Raw genomic sequence first — 24,885 nt, forward strand, 5'->3', positions numbered from 1 at the left:
ACAGGTTTGAAGGGGGGCTTTGAAGAAGTTAAGATGGCAGTTCCCTTAAAGTTACTGTCCTCATAGGCAGAGCAAAGGCAAGGCTCCTGATACATTTATAGATCTGATAGACAGGGCAGGGTTCAGTGGTAAAGAGCTTAAAAGGAGAAGCTTATCTGATTTTTTTTCCACAAGCAGCAGTCAAAAACCAAAACTCGAGATTATCGTCGATTATTTTTTGGTTACGTCTCCTGTCCCTAAAGTGTAGCCATGTACTTTTGTCAGACTGGCTTTGGCTTTACGATCGAGGGAAGCAACAAGACAAAACAGAGGCACCCTCCATGAGACAGCACATTCTGAATCATTAATGTCTCACACAACAGAATAAAACAGACATATGCTTAAGTGCAGGACACAGTGACACTGGAACAATTTTTAGGGTGGAAGTGCTGAGCTGTGCCTCCCCCACATTTCATCCGCAGCCCACACTGCCCCAGGCTGAAGGAGGATGCAGAGCCAAAGTTGGGACCTCGGGGCCTGCAGTGGAGACGCCAGGTGGCAGTGATGCCCTTAGCTGTGCCAGCCTGGCTGCTTCTGGTCCCATGTAGGGCTGTCAACTTAGGCTTCTGGCCCCTGTGCGGGGCTTCTATTGCTGGTCCCGGTGCAGGGCATCACATTAAGCACGATGCTTAAGAGCATAACATTTTACATCCCTAACTGTCAATCTTTAGGCCTTGATTCAGAAAGATACTTACACAAATACTTAAGGCTAGGCCTGTGAGGGGGCCTAGGAAAGCCAATGAAGCTATTCACATATAATTAGCCACACCTTAAAATATCGTGTAAAATTGTGATTTTAGATTGGGATCTCTTTGGAACAGGAATTACTGATTATATACTTGTATAGCAACCAGCATAACGGAGTCCCTAATGCAACCCCAAGAGCAGTAGTTTAATTTAAATTCTTTGATGGCATAAAGATTAGCCTAAAATTGTGAATCCTACATATGATCCATTTTTCCATAAGCAACAATCGTGCATCAAGAGTGAAATCCTGGGCCCAAGAAGCCCATGGGAGTTTTGCCACTGACTTCAGCAAAACCAAAATTTTGCCCCAAGGCTACGTCTAGACTCGCCCCTAATTCCGGAAGAGGCATGCAAAGCAGGTAAGTCAAATTAGGGAAATCCGTGGGGGATTTAAATATCCCCCGCGGGATTTAAATAAACATGTCCGCCGCTTTTTTTCCAGCTTGGGAAAAAGCCGGAAAAAAGCGTCTAGACTGGCGCGATCCTCTGGAATAAAGCCTTTTTCCGGAGGATCTCTTATTCCTACTTTCAGGTAGGAATAAGAGATCCTCCGGAAAAGGAGTTTTATTCCGGAGGATGGCTCCAGTCTAGACGCTTTTTTCCGGCTTTTCCCCAAGCCGGAAAAAAAGCGGCGGACATGTTTATTTAAATCCCGCGGGGGATATTTAAATCCCCCGCGGATTTCCCTATTCTGACTTACCTGCTTTGCATGCCTCTTCCGGAATTAGGGGCCAGTCTAGACGTAGCCCAAATGTTTTCATAAGATGATTGCCACTAATGAAGGCTTAGCATCTTAATTCAATCTTGGTTTGGACATGAAAGATTTCCTCTGGGTTGCTATATAGAATTGTGTTATTTTGAACCTTGACAATGATGCCACTTGCACCCATGCCTACAATTTGAGAAAATAAAACCAGGGAGGAAAATATTTTTGTACAGGCTACAAATGGATACTTCTAGCAAATGCATTTATGGAAGTGTTCAGTGACATAAATGACACCTCAGGAAAAAGAAACTGTCAACAGAGGGACTGTCTCTGACATAAGGACCATTTGTATACTTTCCTAGTTTGTGTTTTGCAGGGTTGCCTATTGGTGGAGCAACACAGGACAGGCCTTCTGGAAACCAAACAGGAACACTAAGGAAGTGGATGACTTGTCACACTTATCCATCTTCATCTTCTTTCCATCACTTGGAAGTTGAAGGCTGCCCCACAGTGCCAATATACATCCCTGATGTGGCTTAAGAAGATCAAGATGGCTCTGCAACGTTTCCTCTTTTCTCTCCATCAGTTCTGCTATCCTTATACCATGTGCACTTAATCATTATTTCTTAGCTTGCCCTTGTGATGTTACCAGCCAATGATCAGTTTATCTTCTACACAGTTGTCAAGAAAATTATCTTGATCATGGTTTGGGTTTTTTTTCTCTGTAATTTGGTTCTCCGTGCTCCTGCATACACAATACAGCACAATAAGGGCCAGAATTACAAAGGTATTTAGGAATGCAATTGGGCCTGCAGTGGGTGACAGATGACTAACCTGTTTATCAGAGGGGTAGCCGTGTTAGTCTGGATCTGCAAAAGCGACAAGAAGTCTTGTGGCACCTTATAGACTAACAGACATAAGCTTTTGTGGGCAAAGACCCAGATGCATGCATCTGACAAAGTGGGTCTTTGCCCACAAAAGCTTATGCTCCAATATGTCTGTTAGTCTATAAGGGTACGTCTACACTACAGCGCTAGTTCGAACTAACTTAGTTCGAATTAGTGAATTCGAACTAAGCTAGTTCGAACTAACGCATCTAGAACTAAAAACTAGTTCGAACTAGCGTTTTGCTAGTTCGAACTAGTAAGTCCACATTGAGTGGACTCTGAACAGGGCTTAATGATGGCCGGAAGCAGTGCCGGCAGGGCATAAAAGGAGGACTTAGAGCATGGAGATACTGTCTCAGGCTAGCCGAGGGCTGCGCTTAAAGGGTCCCGACCCCCACCCCGGACACACAGTTCTAAGGGGTGCCCCGCTTGCAAAGAAGTTCTGGCTTGGAGTGCCCTGAGTGCCCACACTGGGCACATCACACCACTCGGCCATCAGCCCGGCTGCACTTGCCGCAGGCTGCCATCTGGGGAGAGGGAGTAATTGGGGGGCTGCAGGAGAGCTTCCACCCCCAGAAGCCCGCAGAGCCAGCCCAGTCCTCCCCATCGGGGGCTCGTACCCCATTCCTCCCTCACCTCCTTCCACTTGCCCTTCCCTAGCCCCCCTTCTTCTTGATGTACAAAATAAAGATAACGTTTCTTCCAACATTGACTCTGTCTTTATTGAAAAAAACTGGGGGAGACTGGGAAAAGGAGGTGGGAGAGGGGAAGAGAAAGGCTGGGAGAGGGGAGGGCAACTAACATGATCAGGGGTTGGGAACAGGTCCCAGATGAAGAGAGGCTACAGAGACTGGGACTGTTCAGCTTAGAAAAGAGGAGACGGAGGGGGGACAGGATAGAGGTCTGTAAAAGCAGGGGTTGGGTGGAGAGGGTGCATTCAGAAAAGTTCTTCCTGAGTTCCCATAAAGAAGGACTAGAGGACACCAAAGGAAAGGAATGGGTAGCAGGCTTGAAACTAGTAAGAGAAAGTTGTTCTTGACAAAGCAAATAGTTAACCTGTGGAACTCCTTGCTGCAGGAGGCTGTGAAGGCTAGAACTAGAACAGAGTTTAAAGGGAAGTGAGATCAAGTCATGGAGGTTGGGTCCATGGAGTCCTATTAGCCAGAGGGTAGGAGTGGTGTCCCTGCCCAAAGTTTGTGGAAGGCTGGAGAGGGATGGCACGAGACAAATGGCTTGGTCATTGTCTTCGGTCCATCCCCTCCAGGGTCCCTAGGGTTGGCCGCTGTGGGCAGACAGGCTACTGGGCTAGATGGACCTTTGGTCTGACCCAGTATGGCCATTGTAAGCTCAGGGCTCAGTGTCGGGGGTCTCAGTGGACCCCCTTGATTTTCATTCACACCTGGTCCTGGGTGGCCAGGCTGGCAGCTCTCCTGCCCTAGACGGCCACTTTCCTGTGCCTAGTGCGGAGATCGTGGACGAGGTCCACGATGTCCGCACTAGCCCAGGAAGGTGCCCGCCTCTTGCGGTCCAGGGCAAGCTCCCGGGAGCCGCCAGCCTGGTCCCAGCAAGAGGGGGTGGGCTGGGGGGCATCGGGTGGGTGGCTCTGTGCCGTGCCAGGTGCAGGGTCTGCTAGCTGGGTGCTGGCAGGCTTGCACCTGGCACGGGCACCGTAGCCAGCCCGTGCCCCTTTAAGGGGTCCGGGGCCGGGAGGGGGGCATAGAGTTTCCCTGGTGTTGGCCAGAGTGGCCACCAGGGAAACCTGGGGAGGGCTAGCCTCCCACTAGTTCGAACTAAAGGGCTACACAGCCCTTAGTTCGAACTAGCTAGTTCGAACTAGGCGTTAGTCCTCGTAAAATGAGGTTTACCTAGTTCGAACTAAGCGCTCCGCTAGTTCGATTCAAATTCGAACTAGCGGAGCGCTAGTGTAGCGCATAGGAAAGTTAGTTCGAACTAACGTCTGTTAGTTCGAACTAACTTTCTAGTGTAGACATACCCTAAGGTGCCACAAGACTCCTTGTTGCCTTAGCCTCTTTATGTAATTTCGAAAACTCCACTTGACATCTTTCTGCCTTTGTACCATTGCAAATCTGAACCTAAGCACACATATGTCTATTCTTTGATGTCTAGATTTTGACTTCTGAATTATCTTCCCTGGTGAGCACTTACATATATAATGTGAGGAAGAGCCTAATAGGCTATCTCGCCTCTGGAGAGCGTCATCAGAATAGTAGGATTTAGGCAGGGACTGAAAGAATAGGTGGGGTGACTTGGCTAACCACTGGGGATAAGGGATAAGAATGGGAGAAGAAACTGGCTGGGGATGAGGCAGCTCTGGCCAAGCATAGCAGGATTGTAAAGGCATGGGGAAATACAGTGAGTCTGCAAGGGGTCAAAGATTACACCCCAAACAGCCTGACAGTAATTGTTTCACTAAAAAAAGCTTTTGGGCAAAGTGGAACATTAAGACTAAGAACTGTTTGTGTGACCCCAAGAGGAAACTTCATATGACGATTTAGTTTGTACTGTTAGGAATACATTCTGTTCAAATATCCAGTCTATGGAGTTATACCAAAGATGAACTTGGCCCGGCGAGTGTCTGCCTCTGATCTGGGAAATAGCTTAGCAGGAGTTTTATTATTTATATCTACATGTAAATAAATTCACCTTATATTTTACTGAGAGTCTGGCGCAATGGAAGAACCATGTAAGTCATTAAATCACTATTGTGCCATGAATCCTGAGTATCTAGTGTTTTCTAATTATAGCCTGTTTTCACAGATATTCCTAAACCACTTTGAATAATTTATTCATTTGGGCAGTGCTATCATTTACATGATCTTTCACACTCCATGTTGTCTAGGGATCTTTTTCTGCTACTTCTTGTCCACCTAATCATTCCTTCATCTCTCGAAGACATTATGGGTATGTCTACACTATACTATTATTTTGAAGTAAGTTATTCCGGAAGAAATACTCCAAAATAGCTTATATCAAAATAGCACGTCTACCCTACAGGGAAGCCTCAAAATTAGTCCAAGGTAGGCTTCCCTAATATGGATGTACTACCTCGATTTAGAGCCCCAGGAGGCACTGGGGAGTAATTAGTTTGAATGGCCCAGGGAAGGAGCTATTTCAAAATAGCAGCAGTGGAGTGTCCATACTAATGCTCTTCCAAAATAGCTATTTTGGAATAGGTGTTATTCCTCATGGAATGAGGTTTAGAGAAAGTTGGAATAAGCCATCCATTATTTCAAATTTATTTTGAAATAACAGAATTGTAGTGTAGATGCTCACATTGTTATTTTTGAATACCGGCCATTATTGCGAAATAACGCTGCTGCGTAGACGCACCCTAAACTGTAGCTATTCAGGCCATTTCTACACTAGGAAAGTATTTCAAAATTACTAAATTCAACTTAATAAATCCTGATTTAATAATTCGGAACTAGTGTGTCCTCACTACGGGAACGCCTTGAAATTAGTCTGAGGCAGGCTCCATTAATGTGGACATGCTGCCTCAGACTTAGAGCCCCAGGAAGCACTCAGAAATAATTAATTTGAATTATTCTGGGGAGTAATTCTTTTGAAATAGCGACACAGGAGCATCCACATTACCATTATTTCAAAACTATTTCGGAATTAGTGTTACTCCTGATGAAAAGCAGATTTTTAATTCCGTGGCCTGTAATTTTGAAATAACAGGCTTGATAATATAACAGGCTTGATAAATAACAGGCTTGATAACAGGCTCTTATAAATTCGACTTTGGGTGGTGGGGGCGTTATTTAAAAATAAAATCCTAGTGTAAAGTCCCAGGGCTCTGAAGTGCACTCCTGCAGGACTAGTGCATCATGAAACCATGCACAGAGATCAAGAGAGGAACATTTTAGGGTGAGTGAAACATGTCAGAGTTAGAATTATCACCATGTCCTGATTGCTAGACATAGAAATATTTGACTTTATACTGAATTACCAACTCTACAAGACTTGCTCTTCTCACTGATCCAACACACAACAATAAGGGCTACAGTATCATCTCAAGACACAATAGTTACATATTCCTAATGGATTCAAGGAGCAAAGTTTCTTAATATTACCTAGAATCCTCTCCAGGTACACCTGTAAGCATTAAATAGAGGGGGTTGGTTTTGTGGAAGACTGGGCCTGCTTCTATAGGGAGAGGATATATAACTTGGACTGCTTTCATCTGTAATCATACCTATGGTCAGGTTTGGATAGATACCCATAAACTAAATATATACATCGAGTAAGACTGCAGGCTAATGGGACAGTTGGTTATTAAGTCACAGAAATCCAGTCGACCTGCTCATCTGTAAGTATCAGGGGAACATTCAACTGTGATAATTTCCTTAACTCTCCTGCGGTTCAGTTTATGAGGGTACGTCTACACTAGCTTGTTAGTTCAAGCTAGGTAGGGTAATTAGGGCAAGCGGAGTTGCAAATGAAGCCCGGGATTTAAATATGAGGAGTAACGGTGGAATGAGGAGTAACGGTAGTTCGAATTAGGATCTTTAATTTGAACTACCTACTCCGTGCTGCATGTAGCCGCGGGCACGGAGTTCGGACTAAGGGGGATTTAAAAATGGCGGTGCCCGGAAACATGCAAATGAAGCCCGGGATATTTAACTCCCGAGCTTCATTTGCAACTCTGCTTGCCCTAATTACCCTACCTAGCTCGAACTAACGAGCTAGTGTAGATGTACCCTGATCTATTAAGGCAGATTCTACACAAACGTTAATATCTCAATAGATCTCTGTTTGCAGGTCATTTTAAAGTCATCATTGTGGGTGGTCCTTAACAGCCACAACACTAAGGCATCCTTCACATTACCTACTACAGTGAAAAGAATTCAGGGGCAGTCTTGTTTTCTTCCTAATTCTATTAACATTTATCTTTGGTCCAGTAGCTGAAGGTTGTTTGCATTTGAAAAGTGTTTCAATGCCTGGCTATAATTGAGAGCCAAGCAATTTTCCTACAACTATAGGCCTGATCCTCTTCTCTCATACAGTGGTGTAAATCAGGAGTAACTCTGCTAAAGGCAGTGCAATCACACTGGCTCAAAACCTGTATCAAGTGAGTGAAGAATCATGCCCGAGTTTTTGGCACAAAAGTTGATTCAATTTGCTAAATGATTTTATTTCAAAGCTCGTTTGGCAGAAGGGTACGCAATAGCAGCTGCCACCTTCCAGTACCTTCTGCATATTGGTCTTGCTCATGAAGAACCATGAATAGATTAGTATATGAAAGCCAAGCTTATGTGCATTCTATTAACTGTACTACCTGAGTCTTTCCTTAGATTGCCTTGCTGAGCTCACACAAAATGTGAGAGAGGGAGGCTCTTTGCTGTTGAGTGAGGAGCAGATGTTATACCTCACAAAACGAACTTTGAACAGCACAGATTCCAAAGCCAGATTCACCGGGGTAAAAATAATTTGTTTCCTTCATATCCAGTTTGGCCACAAGTTATCAGGCTCAGCGGAAGAATTATTGAGCGAAATTGTATTATTTGAATCATATGCAGGAGGGCAGATGAGATGATCACTGGTGGTCCCTTCTGGTTTTGAATTTTATGCCTCTCACTCTTCCCCTATCCCCACACTGAGCTGCTATGACTCAGTCCACTTACCATAAATAACCGATCTGCATCACAAGTACCTGAAATGCAGCACCTTGGCCTAATGCCATACCTCTCTTCAGAAGAATAAAGTGTGCTGCTCAGTCAGCCTCCAACCTGCCTGTCTCCTCTCTGATCTACAAATGATCATCAAAAGGTTTGATTTGACCTCCAAACTCAGCAATGAAAATTATCACAGGGCTGGACGACAGAATCCATCTCTCAGTAAGGTTCTGTAAAGAGCATCCCTTCATCAGATTGTAGCACATACAATGAGAAACCTTTCCAGGTGCTCATTGCAAAAGTCACTCCTGAATGCAGAAACAGAGACAGAAAATCTGATCAGGGTGTATAAATCCACGCTTAACACATGCCTGCCAGGATTTACAGACCCAATATTTTCAGGGCACTAAATCATTATAAATGTGAATAAAGAGGGATAAATCAAAACATTTCAATTAGGATCATTTTCACTGAGTATATTTCCACTGGGTGCTTTTTCAACATGCCACTGAATTTTTTTTTTCTGATTTTCACATCAATCAGGTTTTTTTAGAGGTAGTCTCTCTAAGGCTACATCTAGACTACAGGCTTCTTTTAGAAGAAGCTTTTTTCGGACTAGATCTTCCAAAAAAGCTTCTTCCAAAAGAGAGTGTCCACACTGCAAAAGTGCATCAAAAAAGCTATCTGCATTTTCGAAAAGGAGCATCCAGACTGAATGGACGCTCTCTCGCATGTAAGCTGCGATTGCTGTGGACGGAGTGGCCACCAGGGCAGCTGTGCTTTTTCCTCTTGCCTCTTCTTGCAAAAGAACTCCCTCTTCCCTGTCCACACACACCTTTTTGCGAAAGAGCTCTTTCGCAAAAAGGCTTCTTCCTCATAGAATGAGGATTACCTATGCCAGAAAAACCCCTCTTTACTTTTGATTTATTTGCAGAAGAAAGCAATTGCAGTGTGGATGTTCCTCAAGTTTTCTTGGAAAAATGACTCTATCGTGTAGACATACCCTAAGTCTTGAGCCCCAAGGAAAGAGCCACTAGTGAAAGCATGTCATCATATCTTGTCAGGCATGGCATATGGAATGGCAGCATGTGGGATGAAGTGTAGCCGGGGGAACACGGGTTCTGTTTTCTGCTCCACCATTGATTCCCTATGTGACTTGGGTCAATTTCCTAGGGTAGGTCTAGACTACAGACTTTTGTCGACAGAGGCTATGTTGACAGATACTGTCGACAAAGCTTCTGTCGACAAAGAGCATCTAGACTACATCCAGTTCTGCTGACAAAGCAAGCTACTTTGTCGACTTGAGAGTGTAGATGCAAAGGACAGTGTAGATGCAATAACGCCTTCTGTCGACATTACTCTGTCGACAAAAGACGTTATTCCTTGTAGAATGAGGTTTAGCGCCGTCGACAAAACTGCCAAGTTCTTTCGATGTTATATCGACAGAACTCGGCAGTAGTGAAGATGAAGGTATAGTTTTGTCGACAAAAATCTACTTTTGTCGACCAGGGCCGGCCCGAGGTATTCTAGCGGCCCGGGCACAGGCGCACGGTGCCGCCCCCGGGCACACAGCACATACACGGCCTGGCTATGGCTGCTGGCGTGCAGCCCGGGGCCCGCCCCCAGGGCGCACGGCACATGCATGGCCCAGTCCGTCCCAGCTCTTGCTGCTGGCGCACATGCCGAGCCATGTGGGGCCCCGCAGCCATGGCGGGAAGGGTGTTGCTGGCTGGCTCCGCAGGGATGTGGGCGGGCCAGTGTTGTGGGAGCCAGGTGCACGGCGCCTGATGGCAGCTGTAAGGGACGCCACACACCCCTTACAGCTGCCATCAGGCGCCTCCCCATTGGTTGGCGCCCTGGGCAGCTGCCCGGCTCACCCACGCCTCCGTCCAGCCCTGTTGTCGACAGAACCCTGTAGTCTAGACACACTCCTAGGCTCAGACTTTCAAAGTTATTTAGGCACATAATGTGGGTAAGAGCCTAATAGGCTCTCTCGTGTGACAGGGTCAGGCCAGGGAGCTGCTGCAGAGAAGGGAAAAAGCAGCCCAAAAGGGAAAAACCCTGTGGCTGTGTCTACACTGGGCCACTTATTCCAGACAATCAGCTGCTTTTCCGGAATAAGCTGCAAGCTGTCTAAACTGGCCCTTGAATTTCCGGAAAAGCAACAACGCTCTACTGTACAAAATCAGCCGCTATTCCAGAAAAACTATTCTGCTCCCGCTCGGGCATAAGTCCTTATTCCGGAACACTGTTCCGAAAAAGGGCCAGTGTAGACAGCCCAGTAGTCTTTTCCGGAAAAGCGCGTCTACATTGGCCACAGACGCTTTTCCGGAAAAAGGGCTTTTCCGGAAAAGCAGCCTGCCAATGTAGACGCTCCTTTTCCGGAAAAACTGAAAACGGAATAGTATTCCGTTTTAAGCAGTTCCGGAAATTCATGCCAGTGTAGACACAGCGGCTACGTCTACACTGGCCCCTTTTCCGGAAGGGGCATGTAAATTTCACCAGTCGTCGTAGGGAAATCCGCGGGGGATTTAAATATCCCCCGCGGCATTTAAATAAAAATGTCCGCCGCTTTTTTCCGGCTTTTAAAAAAGCCGGAAAAGAGCGTCTACACTGGCCCCGATCCTCCGGAAAAAGTGCCCTTTTCCGGAGGGTCTTATTCCTACTTTGAAGTCGGAATAAGACCCTCCGGAAAAGGGCGCTTTTTCCGGAGGATCGGGGCCAGTGTAGACGCTCTTTTCCGGCTTTTTTAAAAGCCGGAAAAAAGCGGCGGACATTTTTATTTAAATGCCGCGGGGGATATTTAAATCCCCCGCGGATTTCCCTACGACGACTGGTGAAATTTACATGCCCCTTCCGGAAAAGGGGCCAGTGTAGACGAGCCCAGCCTGTGAGAAGAAGCAGAGAACTGCAGCCCAATTAGATGCAGCTGGGAGGGAGCTGGCTCAGGCAAATTGGGGCCAGCTGACTTCTCTGCTGTCTGTCTGAGGGCCTTTAAAAGCCTCAGCAGTTGGAGGCTGTGGGGGGGAGAGTGAGAGGATGAAAGGAAGGTGGTGGTGCAACAGAGAGGAAGAAATTGGAGAGAACAATTTTGACCAGCATTAGGTAAAAGTAGCTAGGGAGGGAGCCTGTGGGCCCCTGGCTGGGCTCCCTACCATTGAGACCTGCTGAAAAACCCACAAACTTGGGAGCTAAGGGGAGGAGGCCTACCCAGTGGTGGCTTGGGGAAGAGGGACCCTTGCCACACTCTCTTCTCTAGAGTGTCATCAGAATAGTAGGATTTTGGGAGGGACTGAAAGAAAAGGTAGGTGACTTGGCTAACCACTGGGGGTAAGGTGCAAGGATAAGAATGGGAGAAAAAACTGGCTGGGGCAGATGCAGCACTGGCGGAGCATAGTGGGTTGCACAGCAGGACTATATAGGCATGAAGGAATCGAGTGTGTCTGTGAGGGGCCAGTGATGACACCCCAAACAGCCTCTTCTCACAGTCCCCTGTGTAGATTATTCCCATTTCTGCTGTTTCAGTATCATGACAGGAGGTGCCTTTGAAGAGGGTGGCAGGATTGCTCTGCATGGGGAGCTGTGCTGCTGCTCAGGACACAGGTGACAGACACCTCAGTGCTGTGTCTGCAAAGCGTTTGCACATCTTTGGGGGACCTATTTACATAGCTCCAGAATGTGGCCCCTAGTTCTGATCTATATAGTTGTGTGTAGATTTTAAGGCTCAATGAGTCATTTAAAAATCACACCTAAGGCTCTTGTTTTATGCCTCTAGGTTACAAATAGTGCTCCACATGCTTAGGAGCAAAACCTTCACCAGTACTGAATTCCCATTACAAAAATACAGGTGCTACAGAAACTGTAGTGCAAAGATTCTAGGCAAGTGTGTCCAATTAAAGGAATTTAGGCACCATTAGCTGAGCTTTCCTCTTCTAAACAGCTACACCTTGACTCCCAGTGAATTTCAAATGCAAATGCCATTTCCCAATTTAACCTTTGATTGCAGCTTTCATGTTACAGTGTGGCAACGAAAAAACAATGCTAGAATCATCTACAATTTGGCAGACGTGAAGTTGATTAGTGCTGTACATGAATCACTGTCTGACCTTTGCATTTATTTAATTCAGCAGCGACGCTCATTTGACTTGATCTAAAAGGCTGCTTTCTGAAACGCTGTTACACTCATGAAAACAGGCCTAATGGATATGTAAAGAAACAGATACAGTGCCAGTCAGGAAACAGATTCAAAAAGTCCTTTCAGGGAGCTCTGACTCTGCTGTAGGGAAAGTATTACAAGTAAATTGGCCTGAATTTCTCCCCCGTTAGATTTAAATAAAACCAATGGGGACATTTTCAATGGAACTTTTTTCATTAGAATATGCCCATTTGTCAAAACTAAAACTTTTCATAGAAATGTATCAGGATGCCTAATTTTCTTTTAAGGCAAAGATACAATAAAATGTTAAGATCTAAGACTATACAGTTCTCAGTATGGGTCATGTAAAGATTGGCTTGCTGGCTGGTGAACCTTCCTCCTCTGAGGATGCTTAAAAAGGTGACCATATTTCTAAATACCAGTCCTTTCTCTGGCACTTCTCTTGTGTATGTGCTTGGTGTGAAAGCTTTTCCATGACAAGCACAGTCCTTTTTCTACTCTACCACAATTCCACAGGAAAAGGCACACTTTCCCAATGATTTGCCACCCAGTCTTTGTCAACCATAAAAAAAATGAATGTGTTGTTCTGTTTAAAATGTAGATCCTGTACTGAATGATGCATTAAGTAAGCTGGTCAGGGGATCTCTGGGAGACTGGCATTATGTTAAAAGATAAATATTTTTTAAAATTTCCTCCTCAAACCTAGGATGAAACTTTTTCAGGTCCTGGCTGAATTTCTGATCGAAACCAGAAAGAACATGTGAATCTCTCTCCCAATGGCCTGATGAATATGTATTTTATGCAAAGTGGGACAGATCCAGCTGTGGAGATTGAGAGCGAGATTGAATTTATAGTGTGGTAGGTCAGGCAGTGAATCAGGAAAAGCAAGGGCTTCACAGATGAATAACCACTGGACTATAGGCTCCTTCAGGACAGGTGGGTGGGTCTCTCTCTCTCTCTCTCTCTCTGCAGTAAGACCTCACAGGTAGCTGCTCTATAGCAACAGGAGACAGCTCTCCCACAGACATAATTAAACCACCCACAACAAGCAACAGCACTTTTGCTGACATAAGCCGGTATAACCATAGTTGTGCTGACAGAAGCCACTGGTAGAGAAGTAGTTATACCAGCAAAGTGAGCTTTTTTACTGACACAGATTATTTTGCTTGGGGAAGGTGTTGGAATAAGCTATTCCGGTAGAAGCAAAGCTTTGTCATGATAAGCTGCAGCCACACCAGGCATGCTATGTTGGTAGTGTAGTATACCACTATTCCTTTTCCAGTGGGAAATGGACAGAATTATTTAACTTAACATCAAACCCACCAATGAAGGGAATAGGGAAGGGAACAGTTGCCCTGAGACTGGAGCCCTGAGTTCTTTAAATCACTGCTCAAACAGCATGTTGTGTGCTCCAGGCAGCATAGAGGGCTGGCTGCCCTTGGCTCCACCCCTTCCACCTGCACCTCCTCCCTTTGTAGGATCACAGAGCCAGCTCTTGCCACCTTGCCCAGGGCTTCTGCAGAGGCTGTTGGCTTAACTTCTACACATTGACCTACTGTTGAAGCACTGAGCGCATTGTCCATCTCTAAGCACATCAAAGCTATTGGGATGAAGGTTTGTCAGGAAAGAGCACTATGCTTTGCATTAACTGCACCAGAATTCATGCCAACCCGAATCTGCTTCTGGAAAGTGGGCCCGTTCGGAGACTTCACAAGTATTAGCGGAGTCACTCTCGAATTAACAATACAGCACCTCGTTGATCTAGTCACTCCCACACTAGTAACTTGATACCTATACTTAAAATATTTACCCGCACTCCACAAAACAAACGTTCAGTGTTGAAATAAGGATGTGGGTGGGCATAATACACCTTTTTTAAATTAGTTTTAGGAAGTAGGAGGTGAAATTATGCACATTAGTCTTCGGTCTCCAGAGAATTGCTGGTGGTTTCTATACTTACACATTGTCACAGAAATTCTTTCAAGAGATTTGGATCCTGTAAAATGACATAGACTAAAACGGAGGAGAGGAGAATCTGCAAAGAAGTTCTTGCCATATCCCTAACCACAGCAGAAGCTAATGAGGTGTAGATGGCTCAGAGATTTTTCTTCTCCTCCTCCTCTGTAGCCAAGCAGCGGGAGCCTTTCACACAAGTGGCAATCATAAAATTGACCAGGCTATCACGAAGTGGAAAATGTATGAAGGAGCATTTGTTATTCACTAGCAAGTAGCCAGGCAATGGTACTCTTCACACACTGATAGCAGCATGGCTTGAATCATGCAAGTAGGACAGATCTGTCTTACTCTGCTCTGGGTAGTGGCACCTGGGTTTGTTCTTCGCGCTATGGGATTGGGTGGATAGAATCAGAGTTAGGCCCAGGGTTGGGTGTTGTATTTGAACACAGACAGATGGATAGTCAAATTACGCACTGTGTATGATGAGAGAAAAAGGTGAAAATCCTTTGGCTAAACAGAATTATTCACGGGTACAGTTTTTTATTCTGATTGGCTTTGATTGATCGTCCCCTGAGAGAGGCTGCCTGCTTAGCCATCTGGCTGAGTGAACACACCGGAGGTCAGTCATCCAGCAGAGTAATGAAGAAGGAGAATGCTGTGGTTCAACTGAAAAACATGGTGGTTGCTGCACCTTCAGTTACCTTTCTCTCCCACCATACTGCCGTAGCTGTGGTCTTAGGGCACTTGTGTTGGGCCCCCCTCATTACAATGAGAGACAGGACTGCTGGCTGGGCAATTCCCTATGAGGACGAGGAGTCTGCAACTTCCTCCCTCTCTTACCTCAAAAGAGCCTCAATGAGGTAGTTTTGCCTTTTGCATGGATACAGTTTTGGAGAAAACTGAGGATCTGTTGGGGGGGGGGGCGGGATTGGGACCCTGCAGAAGACTGAGGGTCTGTTTCCTTAAAATATGCTAGGGTGGAAGAGAGCTTTGGTTGGCAGCTAGTAGAGCACCTGGGCTCCCCACTGGTTATTGTTTTGTAATGCTGCTGAGATTTGAATTCATTCTTAAGGGCATTCTTCCCACAGGACATAGACTCAGCAGTGAGGCTGCACCTGACACTGACACAGCACAAGACCTGGGCCTACACTAGAAACACCCTCTGTGCTTGGTGCACCAGGTGAGGGACAGACAAGCGCAGCCCAGCAGGATCCAAGTGTGCAGAGGCTCAGCATGGAGAGATCCAGTGGTGGGGCTAAAGGGGTTTGTGTGAATCTTGGTGCAGGCAGCTTGAGGGGGGAGGAGTTAGCTGTGGGGGGGATCTGGATGCACCGAGGCTTACGGGGTGGGGGACGGATTCCAGGTGCAGGGGCACTGGAACTCTGCAGAGGCTTCCAGGTGAAGATGGTTGGGAGTTTTGGTCAATGGCATGGGAGTCTGTATTTGGGGGCTCAGGGTGGTACAGGAGAGTGGGGCTCATCAGGGTGGAGGGTTGAGTGCAGGAAGCTCACTGAGGGGTGCAGAGTTGGGAGTCCGGGAGCAGGGGTTCCAGATGCAGTGGTTGAGATTCATGGGGTGGGGGTTGGGTATGGAGGACTAGGGTGGTTCTGGATGCACCAGGAGAGGCTTGGCAGGGATGTCTTGGTATGCAAGGTCTGGATGCATGGAGTTTGGGTGGATAGGGAAACAGCTCCCTGTACAATGATTCCTCCCCCCAGGGCTGAAGAGTCACCAGCTGGGGTGTCCACAGCCCTAAAGTGATTTACCCCTCTGCTGGTGATACCTGAAACGATGTAGCTGCGTAGCATCAGAGTCATTTTTCTGTGTGGAATCAAATAACACGTGGGGAACATGAATTCTGCGCGCACACAGTGTTGCAAAATTCCCCCAGGAATATTGAAGTGTATTGGTAAGATGTGCTAGGGCTCCCAGAGGCTTGGATGGGCTTCATTTTAGAGATTTTTTTTTTAAAAAATCAACTAAGTAAATCACAAGGGGGCAGATTCTTATGACTCACTTTAAGGTGCTATTCAGTCAGGTCAATATATTGGAAGGGAGACATCAGGGCCTGGGATCCAGTGGGCAAATTACATGCAGAAAATGAAAGTTTAGCTGTAGAAGTTAAATGCAAGCAGCACATGTTCAACCAGGAAAGTGGCATTCCCAGTCCAGCAGGTGGGGTTTTGTGTATCACAGCAGGTGCAGGTGCATAGTGACAAAACAGGAGCAAGCGGTCAGCCTGCCTCTTGCACATTTTTTCCATACTGCACGCACATCTGACCTGCTTTCATGCCCCAAAGCGTGCACTTCAGGTGCAAAAGCAGGGGAGAATCACTACCAGAGTGAGGAGAATGGGGTGTCTCTTATTGTAGACACACTCGGCCCTCCAACCTCAATATAGCTAGCTTTGGTCAACCCAGTTTTGTTGCACATTTGCCAAAGCAACTGGAGGCACTTGAGGCAGCTAGTGGGAAGGATCAGTAGCAAAGCTGTCCCTCCCTCAGGGGCATAATCTTTGCCTTATTTCATGAGTCCTAGTCCCCCATATTTGGCCAGTGCAAAATTTGGCAGAGCCCTTGATTGAACACATGCAAGGGACAATAGAAACAGATAGAAAAACATGTTCTATATATTATGTTTCTTTTCCATTAAATTTCAGCATAACCACTCCTACTGTTATCATTCACCCTAAGATGGTCTGTTGAGTGAACTGCAAAAAGACCAGCTCAGACCCCCAGCTGATGTAAATGACTGTAAACTGAAGCTTATGTCAATTCAAACCAGCTGAGAATCTGGCCCAGTGCTCTGATTTATACTATAAAATTATATGTCATACTAGATAGAGGTTGTACATCAGCTGATTTCTATGTAGAGGATATTGCAAGCAGTTTGGATGTAAGATGATAGGTCCATGGATTATAGTAGCTATTTAAGTTTATACATATTCTAACGAAGAGTATCTCTCTATATGCCCTTGATTAAACCTAAAAGACACATAATACCTACCCAAAATTAACTTACGCTGGTATTTGGCTGTTGGGTCTTGCTGAATGCTCAGGGCTAGTCTACATCAGAAGCGTTTTGGTGGAGCAGGCACATCGGTGTAACTGTGCTACTGTAGCACATCTAGTGAAGATTCTCTAAGGGCTTGTCTCCATCACAGTGTGAATCGATATTGCGGTGACTGAGCCATCACGGGATTGATTTAGTGAGTCTAGTGAAGACCCACTAAATCAACTGCTGATCACTCTCCCACCAACTCCCAGTACTCCTTCAGAACGAGATGAGTAAGGGGAGTCGACAAGAGAGTTTCTTCTGTTGACCCCCTGCCATAAGTAGGTCTAAGCTACATCAATTTGATTCATACTTCTAATGTAACTCAAATTCCATAACTTAGATTGACCTGTCCCCCTTGTGTAGACCTGCCCTGAGACAATGGGAGGGAGCTCTTCTGTTAACGTAATTACTTCACCAAAAAGAGGAGATAGATAAGTCAGCAACAGAATATTTCCCACTGACATACTACTGTCTACACCAGCACTTAGGGGCATGGATTATCCACACTGAGTTATACCGAAGTAAGTGGCAATGTAAAAAAGCCCTCTGGGTCCAAATGACCACCATATTTGGGGTCAGAAAGGTATTTTTCCTGGGTCAGATTGGCAAAGACTCTGGCAGGGAGGGTTACCTTTCTTTGCAACATAGGGCACAGGCCCCATTTGAAGGTTCTGTGGTCTGAGCCTAGATAACCATGAGAGTCCCTTTGTGAGTCTGAAGTGTGCAGCATATAAGTCAGTACAACCCACTATCAGGAAACCAGGCAACTCCAACACTCCATGCGAACTAAGACAGAAGTCAACATTAATGAACAATATTAAAGCTACTTTCAAGGGACTAAACTGGGTTGAAACTACTACACAGTATGTAATCCCATGTACTCTGCTGAACAGATTATTAATCATGTGTTTTATGATGTAGACAAATGCTCCATTTCCTGCCTGTTTGGCAACTTCAGTATCTTCTAATCTGAAACACACTCTTGCTTGCTCTTTGTTTAAAACCCCAAACACACACATAAGAAAACCCACACACTTGTAATAGTTGTCAACAAGATTGTAGTAGTGAAAATTGTCTCAACTAACCACTCTCTAATGCAGTAAATACTGTGGGACATCACTGGGTCACAATTCAGTGAAGCTTCATTGTTGTGGGGCAGTTTGAATGTTAACATTTTACCAAGCAATTGGAAAAAGCTTTAGGATAATCTCCAGCCTGAAGCAACAGTAAAGCCTTTGCTACCTTTAAACTCTTGACCAGATATTTTTTGTCCTTCTCACTTCACATTTCTGTATAGAAGGAGAATTAGTTAGCTCCCCCACATGGGCAGTTTTAAAATAGGCAAAATTCTCTTCTCAGTTCCAGATCTGCAGCTTTCATTGCCACCAGTAAATGCTTGTGTCCAAGGAGGCCGACAATTTCCACGGGCCCCTCAGCAAGTTGTAGGTGGGGGGCTGGTTCCGCATCCCTGGAAGGGGTGAGGCTTCAGGCAGAAATGGGTGGGCTGAAGTAGCCAGCCCTGAGTGCAGCTCGGAGCAAGGCTGTGGGCGCTCCCCCACAAGCTCTCTGAGCCACACACAGTTGGTGTGGAGCTCCAGCAGCAATGTAAAAGGCCTGGGCAGTAGCAGCAGCGGTGGCTGGTAGCCCTAGATCACTTTGAATCACTGGGCCCCAGGGCAATTGTTCCTTTTACCCTCCCCCCCCCCCAACCCATGGGCCTGTCTGTGTCACTCTTTTGCTTGACTTATCATTGTAGACCTACACCGCATTTATTCAATTAGGAGAGAAAGCAACAAGAAGCAGATATGACAAGTTCTGCCAGATAATCCTCTATTTATCTTCCATAACCTCAACCTTGAGGTTCTTTTTTTTTTCCACTTAAGATTCCCAACTACTTACCAGTCGGATTTTTTTATCTTAGGAAAAAAATAATTTGTCATCTTAGTCAGAACAAAAAAAAAAAAAAATCTTGGATGAATCAGCAGAAAAATGGATTGTTGCAATAGATTTTTTTTTTAAGTCAGTGTCACTGCATATGCACACCCCATCTCTTGAGGTGCAAATTCCCAGGGTGTGGACACGTCCTGGTCAGCTGCCAGATCTTCATCAGCAACCTCTCTCAGGCTGTACCCACAGCCCTCACTCCAGGGCAGTCCAGCATAATTGCATGAGTCAACAACAACAAGGGTCGATAAGGGTAGCCCTGGGTTCAGGGCAGCAGAGCCTAATGACTAGAGTCAATAGAGAAGGCCCAGGCCCACCCTATTCTGGCAGGCCCTGACCCAGAGCCCTGTGGGTGGCAGAGTGCTCCACCACTTGCTCAGTGGGGAATCCAACTGCAACATGCAGAGCTCACTTGGGTGGGAGATACCACTCCAGCACACTTCCTGGCTCACTTCCTACCAAAGTTGGTGCAGGGACATTCCACATGGTCTCTGGGTCCTCCAGTTCCCCAGCACAACCTCTCCCTGGGGCTCCTCCGGTGCTAGCAGCTCAAGGTTGCCTCTCTGGATCCTGTTGTCTGGGTCTCTGACGCTCCTGCAGAAGGTCCTTCTCCTCTAGTGTCCAGCCCAGACTGAGCTGAGCTACTCTTTTATACTGCTCCAACATTTGGAGCATGCCCAGTCTGGGTGGAGGGGTGGGACTTTCTCTGCCCACAGTGTTTTAACCACTCCTGTCTCAGTGTGGGCATGAACACCCTGTCACAGTCAGAAAGAATAGATGGTTAACTTTCAGCACTTTGCGGGCCGTTAGATCTGAAGAACCCATTTAACAACAAAGGCAGCTGTATACAAAGTTCCTTGTGCGATCCTCTCCCCACCACACACACATGACCAGATAATTATATTGCATTTTAATGGGCTTTGGACAACCAACTCTCTTAGGTTCCCTGCAAAAACCCAGCATTATACAGTAACTCTCATGCCCGAGCCCACTACAAACTCATATCCAAGCTAAAGGCAAAATCACTTTGAGCTACCACGGAAGTGCCACCACGTCCCTGGTGAAACAGCACTTGTTAAAAAATCCACAACATTCTACGGAAGGTGAAGAATACTGTATCCAGCTGCTGCCGGCTGAAGGATTTCAATAGAAAAATGTAATGCCAAGACACCAGGTTTCATTGCCCTACTCTCTTAATAATGCACCTTTTTGAGGATTCATGAGCAAGGTCTTCCATAAAATCGGCTCGTGCAGTGGCACAATTCTCTCCCTCCCACCTCCCCTGCATCACCATACAGTATTCACTCAGAGCGAAGAGCAACACTGCTCAAGGCCCCTGCATGTTCCTTAGAAGTCTCCCATCCAAAAGCTAACCTGAGCTGTGCCAAACCTTGTTTAACTTGCAAAAGTTTAAGGCAGCATAGCTGCATGTAGATATATGGGTCAGAAAATACAAACTCACAGGGAAATAAGTTTACAAATGGAAATAATCATTTTAGAACAATCCTGTTTTAAGGCTTGGGAGAAACTCTCATTTGGGAATGTGGGCTCTATTCTCTCACTAAGATGAATGATTTCACTCTTCTTTTCTCACTCTTCACCTATACGTGTCAGCTCTCATTTATGTACTATGTAGGCAACTCACTCTAAACTGGATTTAGTCAGCCATGAACAGGCGAACTAGGTACAGTACTTCCACATGGAATGCCCAGGAAAGATCTAACAATGTTTGGATAGTTCAGGTCTGCCAGTGGGGGAGGAGGGCAAGGGGGCAACTGTCTCAGAGACCAGTGATTCAAAAGTGCCCAGGCCTCTGGCTGTCACTGCTGCCGCAGTAGTGGCTGGAGTCCTGGGCCCTTTAAATTGCCACCCAACCTCTCAGGAAGTGCTAAAGGGCTGGTGGGAGATGATAGGGCACGTCTTCTGCCTGAGACCCTGCTTCTCCCAGGAGCCAGCCCCCAACCTTGACCATAGGCCCAGCAATTCTGTCCCCCATCCCGGGACAGTTCCATCGAGGTGAGAATCCTTGGGAGGCCCAAGGACTAGGGGAAAAGAAGAGTTCCAGTCCTCTCCTTCGGCCTTTGATTCCCAGATTTTAAGGCCAAATTATTACTGTCCAATGTGGGTTTGTTGTGAGGGTGCTGGTGGACCTGAAGGTGCAAGGAGCCCCTCCCCCTACCTCATCAGTGCCAACTGCTACAGCACACAATACAGCCATGGTAACGCAGCACAAACTCCCTGAACACAAAGAGGCTCTTGGACAGGGGTGGGCAATAATTTTTGGTGGGGGACCACTCCAAGATTTTGGAAAGTGGTCAAAGGCCACACTTTTCTGTGGAGGGGGGACAGGGTCTAGGATGAAGGTTGGGTACAGAAGGGCACACACGGTAAGGAACTGGGGTACAGGAGGTGGTGTGGGGTCTGCGAGAGTTTGGGTGAAGGAGGGGGCTGTGACCTGGGTCAGGGGAATGCGTGCAGGATCTGGGAGGGTGTTTGAGTGCAGGAGAGGATTCTGGCCTGTGGGAAGAGTGTAGGGGGAATACAGGATCTGGGAGGGAGTTGTGATCTGGGGCAGGAGAGTGCAGAGGGTTTGAATGGTGACATGAGGGAGGGAGCTGGGGTGCAAGAGGGGCAGGTGTGCCAGAGGCAGGCTCTGGCTGGAAGGTACTTACCTATGTGTCTCCTGGCCAGCAGCCCTGCAGCACCCCTAAGGCAGGCTGGACTCCCTGTCTGCTGCTGCCCCAGTCCACTTGAAACTGCAGGCTGTTCCCTCCAAGTGGCTCTCAGCTCTGAGAGGAGGAAGAGGCTTGCATTGCTCCCACCCCTAGCCAATCTCTCAGTTTCTATTGGCTGGCTGTTTCCAGCCAACAGGAACAGAGAGATTGGCTAGGATCAGTTCCTATAGCCTGGTTGGTTCCTATGTGCTGAAAGCGGGGACATCACACAAAGCTTCCCCCTGTCTGCAGAGTAGAGAGCCACACACGCTGCACTTTAACCACGGCAGCTGTGTGCCTGAGGGTCCCAGCAAGGTGGTCTGCGGGCTGGATCTGGTGGCTTGGCAGGCCAGATCTGGCCCCCAGGCAGTACTTTGCTCAGCCCTGCCCTCGGACCTATTATTTATTGGTATTGTGGTACCATCTAAAGCAGTGTTTCTCAACCTTTTTTAATAAAGTACCCCTTTTTTCAAAAAAAATGTATAAGTACCCCTACTACCTACAGTTTTCAGACACAACATTTATTTCTACTGTTGCAGCACATTTGTTTAAACAACTTAATTGGAGCTGGGCAGGCGATGAAATGTTTCGGTGTGAAAAGTACAAAAATAATAAAACGCTATAAAATCTAAAAAGAAAAATTCAGTTTTCTCCACAGTTCAGTTGTGTTGACATACCCCCCAGACTTCTCTCGAGTACCCCTAACAGTACTCATACCACTGGTTGAGAAACACTGATCTAGAGGCCCCAGTCATGGACCAGAATTTTATTGTGCGAGTTACTGTACAAAAGGAACAAAGAGTCCTTGCCCCCAAAGAATTTGTAACGAGGGATATACCAAATTCAGACATGAAAATCATGTCATGGACTATGAAATCTAGTCTTTTATGCACTTTAATCCGTACACTACATCAGGGTTCAGCAACATATGGTGCTCAGTATGACACCAAATAGGACTCTTTTGTCATTCCCAAAATACATGCAACTTTTACAATTAAAATGAAAAATTAATTCAAAATTTTAAAAGCTCGTAATTGCTCATGTCAAGATGTTTTTGGGGGTTTTTTTTTTTGGTCTATGGGTATGTCTACACTTGCAGCCTATTTCAGAATAGGACTGCAAATGTAGGCATTCAGAATTGCAAACCAAGCCTGGGATTTAAATATCCTGCACTTGATTTGCATCTTCCCGTCCGGGCGTCATTTTTTGAAATTTACAAGCCTGGAATAACTGCCTGCGTCTACACACAGCAGTGAAACGGGCATTGAAAATAAAGCCCTATTTCAAGCTACCTGTTATTCCTCCTGCAATTTCGATATTTAAATCCCGGGCTTGATTTGTAATTCCGAATGCCTACATTTGCAGCCCTATTCTGAAATAGGCTGCAAGTGTAGACATACCCTATTTCACCTTTAATAGGCGGTGAAAGTAAAGCGCACTCTGGAAAGACCCGGCCGGGGCACTCTGTTCATTTAAAGAACCGGCTGAGGGTGCGCAGGGAGGGATGTGTGTGCACTCCCAGGCAGGCTGGGGAGAGGGGCTGGTGGCAGCATATGCCACCACCTGCCTGCAGTGTCCTGTCCCCGGCCCCAATCCTGGGGCAGGCACCATAGTCTGGCCCCCATCTGGCCGCAGGAAGTGGCACAGGTAGGAGGAGAGGCCATAATCCAGCTGTGGCGATCCTGGCCCAGTCCCTCGTCCAGCCACTGCTGCCGAGGTGCAGCAGCCCAACCCCAGCCAGGTAAGGGAATCCAGCCCAGGGCCCCCTACTTACTCTATTTCCCACTCCCAGCGCCCTGCCGTGCCTCCTGCACCTCTCATACACCCCTAGTCCCTGCCCTGAGCCCCTCAACCCTGACTCCTACCCCCCCAGATCCATAAACTGCATGCCCAGCAGCTGCAGAAGTCCCACTAAATAAAGTCTGTGAGTACGTTTCCTTTATGCCATTATTAATCATCGTGTCAATTCTCAATATATTAAGGTGTATATTTCCAGTCATGCAAGTGGGCAATCTTATAGGGCTCTTTGTTGACCGCTTGTTCTGAATTTTGATGTAGTTTGCCTCAAGGTTACCCACCCCTGCTCCAGACAGACTTAAGGTTCCGTCATAAATTCAAGGCAAATAGTTTGTCCTATTGGGGTTTGTCTCTAGAACTTCCATGATGGCATCTGACTTCAGTTTTAAGCTACACTTTTTAATGGTAACATTATATAAGAACCTTGGAATGATGATCTAGGTCAGTTGCAGTAGCTGGATCTTCCTTAACTAAGTGGTTCTCAACCAGGGCACATGTATGCCTGGGGGTACACACAAGTCTTCAAGAGGGTACATTAACTCAACTAGATATTTGCCTAGTTTTAAAACAGGCTACATAAAAAGCACTAACAAAGTCAGTGCAAACTACAATTTCATACCATGACTTCTTTATACTGCTCTATAGATCACACTGAAAAGGAGTAGACTATTTATATTCAATTATACTGTTTAAGTAAATGAGAAAAAATGAGAACGTAAGCAATTTTTCAGTCATAGTGTACGGTGCAACTTCTGTGGTTAATTTGGTAAGCAAGCAGTGTAAGTGAGGTGGCACTAGGCCAGTGTTTCTCAAATAGGGTGGCCAGATGGTTTCCCAAAAAATACCGAACACACATGCTAAAAATTTGTCAAATTAAAAAAAGAACCCACCACAACTAAGCTCAACACTGAATGGGAACTTTATTATAAACAATCAACTGTTTCCTCATATATTTTGACTACATGAACCACTGGGAGCCCTCAGCTGGTTCTGTGCAGAAGCCTGGCAGGGGGAGTGGCTAGGGCCTCCCAGCACCAATCACGGCTCCGCCTCCCCCACCACTCCCCCCACCCCCGCCAGGCTTCCATCAGGCGCCCAGCCAGAAAAGCAGAAAATACCGGACATTGCACATGTCTGTTATTTTCTGAATTTTTTTACTGGACAGAGTGTGCAAAAAACGGACTGTCCAGTTGAATACCAGACACCTAGCAACCCTGTTCTCAAAGTGGTTCATGGATCTACT

The 24,885-nt window shown here is 46.3% G+C and overlaps 1 protein-coding gene and 1 long non-coding RNA gene across 5 annotated transcripts in view; one reads left to right on the forward strand and one right to left on the reverse strand.

Annotated features, from left to right (window-relative positions):
* LOC142831238 (uncharacterized) overlaps positions 1–2,496 on the forward strand; it is a 28,404-nt gene extending 25,908 nt beyond the window's left edge. Inside the window, exon 3 of the long non-coding RNA XR_012906910.1 lies at positions 1,869–2,496. This is a non-coding gene — a long non-coding RNA (uncharacterized LOC142831238). The remainder of the gene's footprint in view (positions 1–1,868) is intronic.
* Positions 1–24,885, reverse strand: part of PAK3 (p21 (RAC1) activated kinase 3) — a 200,792-nt gene that overhangs the window by 135,221 nt on the left and 40,686 nt on the right. The gene's annotated exons all lie outside the window — the stretch shown is intronic.

Source organism: Pelodiscus sinensis, chromosome 13, assembly GCF_049634645.1.
Source record: "Pelodiscus sinensis isolate JC-2024 chromosome 13, ASM4963464v1, whole genome shotgun sequence".
Lineage (NCBI taxonomy): Eukaryota > Metazoa > Chordata > Testudines > Trionychidae > Pelodiscus > Pelodiscus sinensis.